We start from the raw sequence: 16,755 nt of genomic DNA on the forward strand, positions 1-16,755 counted from the left end.
CGTAGGCACTCTTGTAGCTACTCTTTTCTCTCTCTCTCTCTCTCCCCCCTCTTTGTGTGTTTGTTTGTTTGTGGGTGGGTGTCTGAAAGAGAAACACACACACACACAGAGAGAGAGAGAGAGAGAGAGAGAGAGAATATTATGAGGTAGCTAGTTTTGACATGTGCTGGATTTTCTAACTCCTTTGACTACGTATCGGATTATGTGGAAATTGATGGACAAGCCTCTCCCAGGGATATTCTCAAGTAACTGTGAATATCAGATGCTTTATATGATACGGCTAGAAACTGAGAATAACTTTTAATACACCTTGGTTTTTGTAGAAGCACTGTCTCTGCCGACTGAGTAAATAAACCCTTTTAAAAAGGGCAAAAAATCTGCCACACTCAAATTGTGCTCTAAGAGGCGATAGGCTTTCAACGTGTGAGCTAGCCTGAAGAGAAACGCCGCGTAAAAAAATGCTACGTGCTCAGTTTCGTTAAGATGAGCCAGTTGTTTGAAATTGTAAGTCATAGGATCTGGGCAGGTGACGACGAAATCACAGCCCGCTGCTCGTTGGCAGTTCAACGTTGGGACAGATATTTAGAAATGTCAACTCTTAGTTCATTCCATTAACAGGAGCTACGGAACCTGCTTCACTTATTCCCTCGACAAAATTCTGCGTAATTGTTAACACAGCAAGGAGCCTGAACTGCTTGCAGCTCTGGCCCGCAAACAACTGATAATGAAGCGTATATGTATCTATATGATGTATTGTCTCTAGAATTATTATTACTTCGTGACCTGCTACGTTTCCTCGTACACTATCCGTCGTAGCTAGCATCTACGTCAACATCGAGACGACCTAATTTCCAACACAGACTTGCCTCGTTTTACAACCGCGCTCGGCCACTGGTCAGAACGCGCAAAGCTCTCTCTCTCTCTCTCTCTCTCTCTCTCTCTATCTATCTATCTATCTCTCTTGAGAAGCGAGCGGCCAGATCGCTTTACTGTCCCACCCCTCCTGATGCTAGCCGCCAACGTAGCCGGCTCTTCCAGCTCCGTGCCTTACTACGCAGGCGAAGCCTCTTCGCGAGGAGCGGGCGTTCAATCTGCGGGACTTTGCCGCTGCGGTTTAATAATTGACTGCATATCGAATAGGAGAAAGAGAGGTAAGGGGGGGGGAGGGGTTTCCAAACCACCAGGGTCCCTCCCTTTTATCCTTCCCCTACTCCATTCTCCCCCCCCCCCCTCCCCCCTCAGCATCTCTGTGCTCCTTCCCCACTACCCGCCAATCCTTTCGAGGCTTGCATTTTGATCAATAATTGGATTCGCTCTGTATCAAGATCTCCGGCTCGATAAAATGCCCCGAATCGAGCATCCAGCGCTCGCCCGGCTTAGCAGCGGCGCTTGCTTTCGCCGATCGCTTTGGCGGCTGACCCAGTTTCGCCGAAACCGCAGATCGAGTGCGCGCATGGATACCTGTTCCACTGCGGAGCCTGCGTTCGTTTTGCCCCACCGGCTGTTTCGGAAGACTGGAGCCGCGTGGCGTGTATAGTCCGCATCAGGGAGGTGCTCCGAGAAAATGAAAAGGTTGCTCATGAAGGAAAGCTATTCTTAGTTTGTTTCTCAGAGCTTATGTAGTCACAATCGACTCATTGGAGCACCGATTTGCAACACAGGTAAATACCAGGGCACAGTTTCGTCCTCCAAACACGAAAGGGAGACAACATTAAGTACGTTAAATTGATTTCCTGTCGGCTAACTGTATGCTGCACTAGGTCTACGAGATCAGTTTATTCATTGCGTCCTGATACTATGCCGCTAGAAAGAATATGAAGGACGAACGAGTAAATCGTCGGCTGCATGTTGGTGAGTTGACCGTTTGTATGGCACACAGGTAAGACTCGGTGGTTTCAAGCAGTACGCTACGCCCTATTGGTCAAACCCGGTTTTCGGTCCCCATCTCAGCCTCAGAAACACAACGTATAAATAACCAAACGTGAAAACACGCAGAATAAAGTTCATACGATTTGCTGGCTGGGAGCATATACGACTTTCGTTGTCATTTCACGCTAAAATGCCAGAGTGGGGAGAGGAATAGCCAGTCACTGGCTAAATGCAAGATGAACCTAACATGGTTATGGTACTACCGCAAAGGGAAGAATACGGAAGTTGCTCCATAAGGAGCGATGAATAATTGCTCCATAATCAGACGTCTATTCCACTACATGCCTTTCGTGTCGGCAGTTACACACAGTTGACATTATTAACATAAAGTTGATGTTATTACTATTCTTAATCCTACAGGTTGGTTATAAAAGACCAAATGTTAAGAAAAATATGCTTTAACGGCGTGTCTCTTTGTAGTTTTACGTACCTACGTTATATAAAGATTGCGAGACGCCCAACTTTCTGACGGCATGACGGCCCAGAGAGTTTGTGTTGAACCAGAGAAAGTAGAGGGAGTCCAGTTTCTCAATTTGTGTTTTTTACACAAAGGGTCATTGATAATACTGTTTCCCGGGGTGAAAGATTTCACGAACTGAGGCAGTGCTGCGAAATTTTACCGCCACCTGTTCAGAGTGGCTGGCACACACAAAGTCTGATTTGCCGTTTGGTGTATTATTGCTACAGGCTCTTGAGCAGTGCACAATATGTAAAACTACGACAGTGAAGAGTGCGGCAACCCTCTCGCTCGAAATATGGTAGCGCATAACGTGGGTCAAATGGTTCAAATGACTCTGAGCACTATGGGACTTAACATCTTAGGTCATCAGTGCCCTAGAACTTAGAACTACTTAAACTTAACTAACCTAAGGACATCACACACATCCATGCCCGAGGCAGGATTCGAACCTGCGGCCGTAGCAGTCCCGCGGTTCCGGACTGCAGCGCCTAGAACCACACGACCACCGCGGCCGGCAGCGCATAACGTGAAACAGCTTCACAGTGTCATCACACGGTGCGACATAACAAACCGATCATTGACTGCGAATGCGACTAGTAAATTTTAGCTTAACAGCTAAGCCACAACAGTTCGAGTCACCTAAAGAACGATCAATTCGTATTATCTGCGATGTCAATAAGGACATCAAGGTAATCTAAAGTACTATCGCCGCGCGGGATGGGATAGTTGTGCGGTTGTCAACCCCCCCCCCCCCGTCGGAGGTTCGAGTCTTCCCTCGGAGATGGGTGTGTTGTCCTTAGCGTAAGTTAGTTTAATTAGTGTGTAAGCCTAGGGACCGATGACCTCAGCAGTTTGGTCCCATAGAACCTTACCACACATTTCCAAAGTAATATCAGTAGCTGATGATATTTATATTCTCATACCCTACGGAATCATGAATTTTACTTGTAGGTTTGAACAGCACAGTGGTTCGCTAGCCAAGATCCATCGACTGTTCTAGCCATGTTGAAGTTTATAAATTTGTGACCTGCAATTCGAATCACGGTGCGACTACATCTTTCTCATTCCAGGCACAAAGGCAACGTACAACGAATTAGAGATAAAAGCCTCCGAGGTCTTGGCTCCTTCACGCGAGACCGACGAAATCGCCCAGCAACACGTTAGTTTGAGTAGTAGATTTGAAGCATCCAACTATCTCGACAGAGCCGTACTCAGGAAGTCGTGCGTTCTTATTATGTAAATAATTTTTCTTGGACATTAGTTGCAAAAATAACCATCATAGTTTACAATCGGAGGCTTAAGAAGCCAGCGACCCGGTGAAGGTAACGGACGGCGTGGCACACACAGTCGTGATACTGAATTAAAACGCTGATATCGCGTGTACTGCTACCTACTGTTCCGTTCGCACACACTCTCTCTCTCTCTCTCTCTCTTTCTCTCTCTCTCTCTCTCTCTCTGTCCCCGAGACCCACCTGTCCCTCTACCTGCATCAGCCGCATGTGCCACTTTGCATGCGTGGCCGGAGACCCTTGGAAGAGGCGACAATGTTTACAAATGTCGCGTACGTTTACATATCTCCGCGGACGCGTGCTCACATATCAATTGCGACCCGGAGCCTTTGTTAAAGAGAAAGGGCGCGAGGGCGGGGGGGGGGGGGGGGGGGGGGTTCCGGGTGTGGGGGTGGCATCGTCGGAAAGGTGCGGCAGGCGGCATGGGCGTCACGTGCTACGTGCGCCGCTCGTGATTTGTGTGGGGGTAATGGGACACTGGGCATCCCTCACCGCTGCCACCGGCCAGATTTATTTATGGCCGCGTCGTGACTCTGCACCCGAAGTGAATAGAGAGGCCCAAGAGGTCTGATCGGAAACGTTCACAGAAGACGGTGTTTCGCTGTGGTCCACGGCCCGCTAGAAGTGGAACATCATTTTATGTTAGGTTGCGTGTCACACCTACAAAGTAAATTTTTTCCTCTGCAGCATAGTGCAGGCTGCTGTCGGACTACCTGGCAGATCACTTAGAAATAGTTTAGACACAACCTAGAGGTTGCTTCTATAACGAATCATTGACTCTGCAACAGGTATTACTTAATTTCCTGAATACTGTATGTTGTTAAAAAGACAATACACTAATTGATTTGTTTTTTTGTTTGTTTGCAGGTATGATGCTGGTGCAGTCTCCTTTCTCTTTCTCTTCAGCGGCGGTAAATATTAATTATTAGCTAATAGCCTATGTAAATTTTAAACTATTGCAAGGCTGCAATTAGCAGTTTCATTGCTTTTTTATGGGTTCCCAGAATTCTGTTCAATTGCTTGTTTTTGATTTGAAATAATTGTTTTCATTACCGGTCCTATCTTTACAGAGCTTTGATATTGCTTCTCTGCTAGCTTGTCTGGTATGGAGCCGTTTTGAGACTAAGATAAGCAGTACCCCACCAGAAAACGATGGACTAATATTGGACAAATGAGTACTTTGTTTCTGGGAAACAGCTTTTTGCTGGACAGTGGCTACTCGTGTACAAAACATTGTGGAAAGTCATTTAGGAAATTTCTAAGGAAAAACTGCAAGTTAGTGAACACTATCAAAATCCACTACGAAAGGCTAGTCTCATTAGTCCATAGAAAGGACACATTCGAAACCAGAACTAAGCGCCCTTCCATTTGGATATCGTTATAAATTCTGTCACCCTGACGACAGGAGATAAATTTGTCGTACACGTAGTGAGATGCTCAGTTACTCTGTCGCCATGGTAACGGCATTTCTTTCTATTTATTCTTGCTTTCTGTTCTTCATCTGAATGACACAAATATCGTTCTGATTTACTAGTTGAAGCCAATTGACCGTTAAATTACTTTCACCGTCTCCATTTTCAGGCTTCAGGTGTACCAAATTCTCCCAGATTCATTGCAGTGTTGTACACCAGTTGTTGTTAGATGGCTGGAGTGGACATACCGTGTAATTAGAAATCCACAAGAGTAGTGAATATACATGGTGCCTGTCCTGATGCACCGATGGTTGCTTATCACCAGTTAGTTTGCATAAGGGCCTAAAGATGACACTGACGCAGTGTGGAAACGGATCGCGTAATTAATATATTTTATAAAGAGTACGTCTATTGGTATTCCTTATTCCTAAAAATATACTCCTCTTGTCGCTACAGTAGTTAGTTAATCAAAGTGAGAGAAGACGTTTGTGCCATCTGTCTGCAGATCGATTTCACTTTGTTTTGTCTTTGTAACGTTTTTTTCTGAGGCGCAGATAGTGTCAACTCAGCATTTGCCTAAACGAGTGGGGAAAGCCGCATACACACCACACACAGACTGCTGATTTATCAAACCGACGGTCGTTAATCTACCGCGACTGCTACGGTCGCAGGTTCGAATCCTGCCTCGGGCATGGGTGTGTGTGATGTCCTTAGTTTAGTTAGGTTTAAGTAGTTCTAAGTTCTAGGGGACTGATGACCTCAGATATTAAGTCCCATAGTGCTCAGAGCCATTTAATTGTTCGTGAAAAAAAAAAACACTGACTGGGTAGCTAAGGCGGGGTGTAATGTTCGACGCGACAGCGCGGGTGGCCGGGCGCGGAGGGGGTCAGCGGGGCGCCAGGCGGCGTCTTGGCGCGGCGCGTTTGATGTGGCGGCCAGGGGGCGCTTGCGTGCGCGATGGGCGGCGACCGCAGCCTTCGGGCCGGCCGCGCGCTGCCCGGTGCCCGGTGGCGGCTGTCATGCATTGACGGCCGCGTCACCTGCACGCCGGCGCCGGCACCGCCACTGGCGCCAGTGACAGCGTCGAAACGCGACGGCCGTTTGACACCGCAGTGCGCGGCGCGGCACGGCGCGGGCCGCCGGCCGGCTGGCCGTGGCAGCTGCCCGCACTCCGTCCGCTGTGCGCCCGCCCCCCACTGCGAGCGCCCCTGTCGATCAGCCGCGCCGCCCGCCCTCTTTCCCATCACCCTGTCACTCACCCTCTGACAGGCGAACCTGCTATGACGCTTTTTCCTTTCTTTTTTTTGTGTCCAGCTATTGCGATGCTTCGTCAGTGTACCAGCTGGCAGAGTTGCAGTATCTGAGCGTTCACTCCTTAATTCGCCAATTCGTATCTGGTTTCTTCTGTGATGGAAGACTCTGTAACACAGCCTCGTCGATCATCCGATTTCGATCCGAGACTTCATCTACATCTACATTTATACTCCGCAAGCCACCCAACGGTGTGTGGCGGAGGGCACTTTACGTGCCACTGTCATTACCTCCCTTTCCTGTTCCAGTCTCGTAAGGTTCGCGGGAAGAACGACTGCCGTAAAGCCTCCGTGCGCGCTCGAATCTCTTTAATTTTACATTCGTGATCTCCTCGGGAGGTGTAAGTAGGGGGAAGCAATATATTCGATACCTCATCCAGAAACGCACCCTCTCGAAACTTGGACAGCAAGCTGCACCGCGATGCAGGGCGCCTCTCTTGCAGAGTCTGCCACTTGAGTTTGCTAAACATCTCCGTAACGCTATCACGCTTACCAAATAACCCTGTGACGAAAAGCGCCGCTCTTCTTTGGATCTCCTGTATCTCCTCCGTCAACCCGACCTGGTACGGATCCCACACTGATGAGCAGTACTCAAGTATAGGTCGAACAAGTGTTTTGTAAGCCACCTCCTTTGTTGATGGACTACATTTTCTAAGGACTCTCCCAATGAATTCTCAACCTGGGTCAGTTCAAATGGTTCAATGGCTCTGAGCACTATGGGACTTAACTACTGTGGTCATCAGTCCCCTAGAACTTAGAACTACTTAAACCTAACTAACCTAAGGACATCACACACATCCATGCCCGAGGCAGGATTCGAACCTGCGACCGTAGCAGCCGCGCGGTTCCGGACTGCGCGCCTAGGAACCGCTAGACCACCGCGGCCGGCAATCTCAACCTGGTACCCGCCTTACCAACAATTAATTTTATATCATTATTCCACTTCAAATCGTTCCGTACGCATACTCCCAGATATTTTACAGAAGTAGCTGCTACCAGTGTTTGTTCCGCTATCATATAATCATACAATAAAGGATCCTTCTCTCTATGTATTCGCAATACGTTACATTTGTCTATGTTAAGGGTCAGTTGCCACTCCCTGCACCAAGTGCCTATCCGCTGCAGATCTTCCTGCATTTCGCTACAATTTTCTAATGCCTGCAACTTCTCGGTATACTACAGCATCATCCGCGGAAAGGCGCATGGAACTTCAGACACTATCTACTAGGTCATTTATATATATTGTGAAAAGCAATCGCCCCAAACACTCCCCTGTGGCACGCCAGAGGTTACTTTAACGTCTGTAGACGTCTCTCCATTGAGAACAACTTGCTGTGTTCTGTTTGATTAAAACTCTTCGATCCAGCCACACAGCTGGTCTGATATTCCGTAGGCTCTTACTTTGTTTATCAGGCTACATTGCGGAACGGTATCGAACGCCTTCCGGAAGTCAAGGAAAATGGCATCTACCTGGGAGCCTGTATCTAATATTTTCTGGGTCTCACGAACAAATAAAGCGAGTTGGGTCTCACACGATCGCTGTTTCCGGAATCCATGTTGATTCCTACAGATTAGATTCTGATTTTCAGAAACGACATGATACGCGAGCAAAAAACATGTTCCTAAAATTCTACAACAGATCGACGTCAGAGATATAGGTCTATAGTTTTGCGCATCTGCTCGACGACCCTTCCAGAAGACTGGGACTATCCGTGCTCTTTTCCAATCATTTGGAACCTTCTGTTCCGCCGGCCGCGGTGGCCGTGCGGTTCTAGGCGCTGCAGTCTGGAACCGCGGGACTGCTACGGTCGCAGGTTCGAATCCTGCCTCGGGCATGGATGTGTGTGATGTCCTTAGGTTAGTTAGGGTTAAGTAGTTCTAAGTTCTAAGGGACTGATGACCTAAGATGTTAAGTCCCATAGTGCTCAGAACCATTTGAACCTTCCGTTCCTGTAGAGACTTGCGGTACACGGCTGTTAGAAGGGGGGCAAGTTCTTTCGCGTACTCTGTGTACAATCGAATTGGTATCCCGTCAGGTACAGTGGACTTTCCTCTGCTGAGTGATTCCAGTTGCGTTTCTATTCCTTGGACACTTATTTCGATGTCACAAGTAATCAGGCAGTTCTGCTGCCTGAGCATATTTCTTCTGCTCGCGACCACGTCTCAGTGTGAAGAGCTCTAAGCATTTCGGCCACTGTGTTGTTCTTGTATTCACCGATAGCACGTGGCGTCAAATGTGTGGCAGAACCCCTACCACCGAGTACTTTCTTTTACGTTACTTGTTTGCAGGTAGGGTTCCAGGGATGAAAGGTTACAGAAGAAAATGAGGAACTGGAGGGAGCATCGAAGCGCGAGTCACGACTGAAAAACATTTATTGCTAGAGTTGGAGTCTCAGCGTCTTCCCAAGAGGTGGATTTTTGGCACCATATAAGGAAGTAGGTTAGGAAAATGAAACGCAAGTATTAAGAAGTCTTTTGTGAGGATGTTTGTCTGAATCGTAACGTAGACAATAAACAGTTGAGGTGAGAAGAGAAGAGATGGTTCAGAAATGTGCTGCAGGAGAATTCTGGAGATTAGACGAGTAGATGGGATGGCTAATGAGTAAGTATTGGTCGAACTGGGGGGAAATCTAATGGCATAAGGTGACTAATATGGTGATGGAGGGATTTGCGGTTGCGGAGGAGGGCGGGCGGGGGGGGGGGGGGGGAGGGAGGTGTAAAACTTGCAGAAGGAGACGAAGGCTTCACTACAGTGAGCAGGTTGCAGTATTTATGCAGAGATAAAGAGGTTTGTTCACAACAGAGTAGCGTGAAGAGGTGCACCAAAACAATCGCCGGACTGGAGACCACAGCAACATGAAAGTGTATTAGCTTGGTGCTATTTTCCAGTTGACATAGCTTTATTTAACGATTGTGATTTTTTATTTGTAGTTCACTGGTGCTATTTTGGTTTACGTATTCTCAAATGGTTCAAATGGCTCTGAGCACTATGGGACTTAACTGCTGAGGTCATCAGTCCCCTACAACTTAGAACTACTTAAACCTAATTAACCTACGGACATCACACACATCCATGCCCGAGGCAGGATTCGAACCTACGACCGTAGCGGTCGCGCGGTTCCAGACTGTAGCGTCTAGAACCGCTTGGCCACTCAAACCGGCACATATTCTCATTTCGTCATTTGGAGATAATGAGTGGAGTTGTTGACGCTAGAAAATGGAGTGCCAAGTGGAGAAATCGGAATGTTTCCGACGTATCCTTCTGTTTGAGCTCAGTAGAGGGGTGACAGCAGCTGAGGCAGTCAGAAACATTTTCCCCGTGTATGATAATGCCATTGGACACAGCACGGCAAGAAAAGGTTTTTTATTTTTTTTATTTTTAAGGAGGATCGTTTTGACATTAGTGACTCTGAACATTCAGGAAGACCTTCGGGGTTTGATGAAGATCGTTTAGACGCATTAATCAGCTATGATCCATGTCAGTGTACTCGAGAACTGGCAGATGTGATGAACTGGGATCATTCCACCATAGTGCGACATCTGCATGGAGTGCAGAAGGTGTGGTGTGCTGCGAATTGCTTCCTCTAGGCGTAACCATCACTGCTGACATTCATTGTCAAGAACTGAGTCGCCTTGCAGGCGCGGTCCAAGAACAACGACCAGGAGGACTGGAGAAGTGGTGCTGCTTCACGATAACGCCCGCCCGCATTCTGCTAGGCTGACAGAAAACAATATTGCCAGGAGTTGGGATGGGAAGTCATTCCGCACCCACCTTATTTACCTTATCCTGAGCCCTCAGATTTTCATGTTTTCCACTCTCTGTCGAACAACATTTTTTTTGTAGGTCCTGTTCTTAACTATTACAATTTACAATCTGCAGGTTTTACTTTCTAACACTACAGGTTAATACTATAATGCCTTCACCACTATGGGGGTTATTCTACTATTATTTACTTCGCATGTTGTTACGATTATTGGATTGAATTTTCTAGTACTGTTAGACGTTGATACTACTTTTATCAAGTTACTATAACTACTCTACCTGCAGTGTCACAGGTGTGCCAGAAGATACAAACCTAATTTTGCTGGCCTTTCCCACTGAGCTAATCCCAGTGGGAGTTCCCCTGGCACTGGGCTGGCTGATGACTTAGTCGCAGCAGTTCTATACTAATCTTATCATCCTAGTTCTGAATCTGTCATGATCGGTGCGTTGTCAAGTCCGGTGATGATGTACTACCCCCCAATTTAGTCCTAAAACATGACGGGTTTCAGCCGTGAGGCGGCTGGCCAAGTCTATGTCCTGGCGGAACAGGGAGGGTGTACGGAGTCTAAGTCTGGTAATTGTTTCTCAGGTACTCTTTGAGGACTTTGCTTGAGATTGCATCTGGTAGGTTGTTCAGGACGTTAAATGTGTCCTCTTGCCTGAGCAGGTGGTGCGTGTCGTTGTTTGGTAGTTGTTCCCTAAATTGTTGTGCAACGTCGTCGAAGAGGGGCACTCGTACACCACGTGGTCTGGGGTGCCCTGCACTGCTCCACAGTCACACGCTGGTGTGGCCCTCTTCCCAAACCGACACAAAAATGTCGGGTAGGGTCCATGCCCAGTAAGAAAGTGCAGCAAGCCTCTAGTTGGTTTGATATATGTAAGTTTTAAGCGCTCCTCTATGTTTGAAAGTAGCTCACGTGTTCTTCGCCCTGTCTCATCGTGATTCCAAAGATCCTGCCAGCCGGCCGCGGTGGTCTAGCGGTTCTAGGCGCGCAGTCCGGAACCGAACGACTGCTACGGTCGCAGGTTCGAATCCTGCCTCGGGCATGGATGTGTGTGATGTCTTTAGGTTAGTTAGGTTTAAGTAGTTCTAAGTTCTAGGGTACTGATGACCACAGTAGTTAAGTCCCATAGTGCTCAGAGCCATTTGAACCATTTGAAAGATTCTGCCATAATTCTATCCCCCTTCTTTTAATGCTTGGTTTATCTCCTACCCCCATGATCAACCTTCACGGAAGTTCTTTCCCAGATGAAATTGCGCTCCGATCCTGGCTCGACGAGTTCTTCGCTTCAAAACCACGTGATTCCTATAGTCGCGGAATCCTAACGTTACCCCCGCGTTGGCAGTCTTACAAAATATTGAAGGAGAATATATTAGTGATGACTAAAGTCCCTGTTGTGTCTGTCTGCTGTGTTTATTGACCACAGGAAAAACGCTAGGAACTTACGTAGCAACCTAATAAATCGATCAGAAATAGAAGTGTATGGGTGGCGTGGGAGTCGGCAGCGGCGCTCGCTGCCCGTGCCGGGAGGAGCCGTAAACGCGGAAGAGCGGAACCGGCGGGGCCAGGCCAGTAGCCTTTCGCCGAGAGATGCTCATTTCCGGCGGCCGCTCCTCCGTATCTCGTTTATCGGGCGGCTGTGAAATCGCCGCAGTGCAGGCGCCCAGTCGTAATGAACAAGATGGTGGGAGGCTGTCGAACCCCGAGGATGAGGCCAGAGGAAGGAAGCGGAGACGAGCCGAGATACGCGCCGGCGGCCACCGCCTGCCGCCGATACCGGCCGCCTCCCAGGCGAGAGCCCGCCGGGCCTAATTCGCAGTTCCCGAGGGCGATGACCCCACTGCGGGGGCGTCCGGAGGAGTCCGACGCCGACGCGTACCAGCCTGATCCTCAGCACCGTGGCGCACGCAACAATGCTCCGCTGTCTCTCTCTGCGTGCGTGTGTGTGTGTGTGTGTGTGTGTTCGTGGTGTTTGGTCGCTAAACGGCGAGGTTATCATGGCCCTTAGTGGGAACTAATGTGGCTAAAATACCATAAAAACAAGTCGTACACAGTGACACTCAGCCACTCCCAAGCTCACTGACAGTCACCCGCACAATCCCACTGCCGTACATCCTTTCAGATAGCATAAATTTTGTTTAAAATTGCCAATTAAAACACAACCAATACAAGAGAAAAGCTAAAATAAGGACACGGGGAAATGTAATTGGGAGTGGCCGAGCGTTTCTAGGCGCTTCAGTCTGGATCCGCGCGACCGCTACGGTCGCAGGTTCGAATCCTGCCTCGGGCATGGATATCTGTGATGTCCTTGGATTAGTTAGGTTTAAGTAGTTCTAAGTTCTACGGGACTGATGACCTCAGATGTTAAGTCCCATAGTGCTCAGAGCCAAATGTAATTGGCTAATCACTTACAAAACATATGGTTGAGCCAGCCACCCTCAACACATTAAAATCTTTCCCTAATTTTAGCGCACAAGCTAGATATTTCACAAAACCCTGAAGCTCAGTCACATTCGTCTGATTTCAGTTAAAGTAGAGAACATGTCTGTTGGTAGCTTATCAGCTGTACTCTTGTCTGAAAATAAAATACGGTCCACCAAAACGTGGCGCACTGCGATCCGGATTCCGCAAGCACCAAAAATTGGAGGGTCCTCCCGCCGGAGTAGGAGCCGTGCATCTTAGGGTTGTGTCCTATGCGAAGGCGAGTGAGAAGAACCTCAGCCCTCTGCGTCTCGGCTGAGTTGTTGTTTTACGAGGCACATCTCACTGTCTGTCACTTCGAGCCACTCTTCTCACCTACGCATGACTCTATACCTCAACAGTGAGGTGATAGCACCTAGGAGGATTGCGCCCTGGACTATCGGATTATCGCGACGCACCTCCTTGGCTGCTGCATCCGCCAGTTCGTTTCCCTCAACATCCACGTGCCTTGGTACCCAATAGAAAACAGTTTCTTCCCAGCCTTTGTAGACGGAAAAGGCGTCCAGGATATTCGGGACCTCTTTATCTGCAGAATGTTGCAGAGAGTTAAGCACTCAGGGAGTAGGAACAGACGAGGAATTCAGCAGTCGCTACACATCTTATCTTCTACAGTGCCCTCAATAATTCTGCATCGAAGACAAATGTTCATTTGTTACGTGGTAGAGTTCACTGTCCCCCCCCCCCCCTCCCCCCAAAGGACAAGAAATCGCTGCATTCGCCACTTGCTAGAACTCACACATGGAAGAGCAGCATTCAGCTGGACTCTTGTTACGCAAAAGAGGTGCTATGGCAAATGACTTGTTCATGCGAAAAATGTGATGGAACATACATTAAACTGTAGCCCCCCCCCCCCCCCCCCCATAGTTTAAACCCAACCTTCCGGTTGATGACAGGTGTAGCTTTCTTTACGACATTTAATCCCGAGAAATTATCGGCATTTTCCTCTGACACTTACCGCCACTTTAACCAACGGACGTCGTATTGTAACAGTTTCATTGTAATAAACACCACTTCTCTTATTCTTGTTTCGATTTAGACTGACCAGAGTCTATGCAAAGTAATCCGAGACATTCATTTTCATGAACAGCCAGGAACACGAACAGCCATCATCGGTATAGGAAATGACGACAATGCAAATTTGTGCCGGACCGCGACTCGAATTTTCATAGTCGTCATCCCGTTATACAACTGATGGTCGCCGCAGTCCCTAAACAACACAGGCACTGCAATATGACATTCGTCTTCGTGTCTTCTCCACTTGCTTTATCGCTTTCCGAACGTTGTTCAACTTCTCACGTTGTTTGTTCCAACTTACAGCACTTTTCTTGCTTCTTAGTTTTCTTCTCCCGGCGGACTGTAAGATATTGTGTAAAATTACTTAAATGTAGCATTGTTTTGTGTCATGTCGTCTGTTACACCACTTTCCCGTACATATTTCTCTTTTTCTTCGATCTGCTGATTGGAGTTCTGTATTATTCTTGTATACGCAATTAGCGAGACCTCTTATTCATCGTTAATGCGTTACAAAAGAACTCACTTTCTTCCTAATGGCTTCGGACTACCCTTTCTTCATTCCTTTTTGAGTCCTTCCGTTATTCTGTGTCTATTTTTGTCTGCTTCTGTTCTCATGGCCTCCAAGAGAAGTCTTTCAGTATCAAATGGTTCAAATGGCTCTGAGCACTCAACTGCTGAGGTCATTAGTCCCCTACAACTTAGATCTAGTTAAACCTAACTAACCTAAGGACATCACAAACATCCATGCCCGAGGCAGGATTCGAACCTGCGACCGTAGCGGTCTTGCGGTTCCAGACTGCAGCGCCTTTAACCGCACGGCCACTTCGGCCGGCTAGTCTTTCAGTATCACGTAACTTTGGATCTCTCTTGTTAGAGTGTGGGAAGCTGCCAGAAGATCGTCATACGGTCAGTTAAGTTCACACGATTTAGAATTCAAATTTACTAATGTGGTTGGACAGTCTACTGACAGGTATAGCCTCATCCTTCCATAGCATTCTCCAGGTATACTTTATTCACTTACTGTTTTCTTTCTCTTTTCTTTTCGTTCACAACGAGTAGATACATTTGTATGTATTCACATTTTCTAAACTGTATTGAGTGATATTAGGGATACCCTTACATAGGATGATGTGTGTTCCTTTTTTGTCAGTTTGTATTGGAACTGGTACCGCACTCAGAATTTTGCTTTCTTGGTGTGTATAACTGACGACATGTACCACTCTTCTAGAGAAAGTCTCCCAGCATATCACTCAAATGCTTGTTCTTGTTGCTCATGTGACGATACGCCCTCGCACACTGCGTCTTCAGAGCGGCAGTAAAACAATCGGGCTCCTCCTTGCGTAACTTGTTGGTCTTGTCAGGCTATCTCCCAGGAATCATTAAGCGTTAATTCCGCGTCCCCAGCCAGGATAGACAAACAGAATGCAGCTTGATGACACTCATCTCTGTTTGCGGGGAACAACGTTCAAGGCCTCGCTTCATTGGTAATCTGCCGCTCGCATTCCCCCTCACACCACGATTGCCGGCCCATTTCTCGATACGCATCCGAATTACCTGCTATCCTAAAGAGGAGTACGGCAGTTTCATGATTTTCAAAATAGTCCACGAAAATTCTTTCTTTTTCGCCTAGAATTTACAATACACTCCTACAGTTAGTATAAGGACAAACTAGCACATGCTGTTTACGCAACCTCTTTTACAATGATAACGAAGGAGAAGCAGACAGGCCGGCAAAAGTTCAAGTAACTCAGAAGTTTTATTTCCCTGTTGGAAGCCTGACCGTAATATTGTGGCTGATAAAGAGCGTTGTGAGTTGGCGCAATAACAGCATTAAAAGACAGATGTTTACAACGACCGAACAAAGTAAAATTGCGTCTGATCGTAGCGAGTTTGCCGCCAACAGAACTCGTCTTCACGGGAGGGTCTCCCTGCGAAACGCCGAACCAGCTCCTGGTTGCGAAACGTTTTACGGCGTCGCGTCACGTCGAAAGCACCGCCGGCCTCCTGCAGTGTCACAAATCACGCAGATTTACGGTCTGTTTATTGCGATCGGCGACGGCCGAAGCAGCCGTGCGGTACGCGCTATTTAAGCAACCGGAGTGCCGCACCCACCGGGCCCACTTAGCGGTCGGCCATCGGCGGCCGGGCGCACGCAGCGCGGCCTGCGATTCGCGGATCACTTGGCCGGCTTCCGGCGGATGCGGCCCTCAGCGCGCTCCTTTCGGATGAAGCAATTATTGCGACATTATCTGGCTTGATTAAACAGCTGGGCAGGAAATGTGTAATCGCTGAATGCGCATAAGGAACGCGATTAACGTACGAGTGCGTCCTCTGTTGCTCGCCCCTATTTGTTTTGCTTGCTGCTCCAGTTGCTGCCCTGACACCTCCATGAGGGCACCGGAATGACAAAGCGTTACTTGTGTCCAGTGAACGGCCTGCTTTCTGAAGTAGTGGATTAGTAGAACCGTTGGGAAATTGTCGACTGCCCCAGGTATGTGAACGCAGTATTATCTGGAAACTATCACTTCTGTATGTCCGAAAGAACAGGCACCACGTATATAAATAAGGTGAGGACGACCAATCGATCAGTTCAGTGCAGGCGCACACCACGCTTCAACTATTACGGAAATCGGCGAAATACCGCGAGCAATGAAGATAACGGGCAAGGGGCACTAGATATGTAGTGTGTGGATAAATTGAGAATTTGGGTGTGATGGGAGCCGTACTAAGATAGTCCGTGTAGTTACGACGACCAGTGTCCGGATGGCGCAGTGGTCAGCGCATCTGCCTACCAAGCAGGAAACCCGGGTTCGAATCCCTGCCGGCACGGTAGCTCAGCGTGTTCGGTCAGAGCGTTAGCTACCCTTCATAATAAAAAAAAACTGAGCGAACAGATGAACGAACAAACTGAATGGGTGTCATCGGACGTCCGCCCTGAACAAATTCAGCGAACAATACAGAACAAAAATGCCGGCACGGTAGCTCAGTATTCGGTCAGAGGGTTAGCTGCCCTCTGTAATAAAAAAAAAAAAAACTGAGTTAATGGATCAACGACGAACTGAAACGGGTGCCTTGCGACGTCCGCCCCGAGCAGA

At 47.9% G+C, this 16,755-nt stretch overlaps 1 non-coding gene across 1 annotated transcript; it reads left to right on the plus strand.

Moving 5' to 3' along the window:
• Positions 1 to 16,415: 16,415 nt before the first annotated feature.
• On the plus strand, positions 16,416 to 16,489 carry Trnag-acc. Its single transcript has one exon. It is a non-coding gene; the product is annotated as a tRNA-Gly (tRNA).
• The last annotated feature ends 266 nt before the right edge of the window (positions 16,490 to 16,755 follow it).

The sequence above is a fragment of the Schistocerca piceifrons genome, chromosome 8 (genome assembly GCF_021461385.2).
Source record: "Schistocerca piceifrons isolate TAMUIC-IGC-003096 chromosome 8, iqSchPice1.1, whole genome shotgun sequence".
Classification (NCBI taxonomy): Eukaryota; Metazoa; Arthropoda; class Insecta; order Orthoptera; family Acrididae; genus Schistocerca; species Schistocerca piceifrons.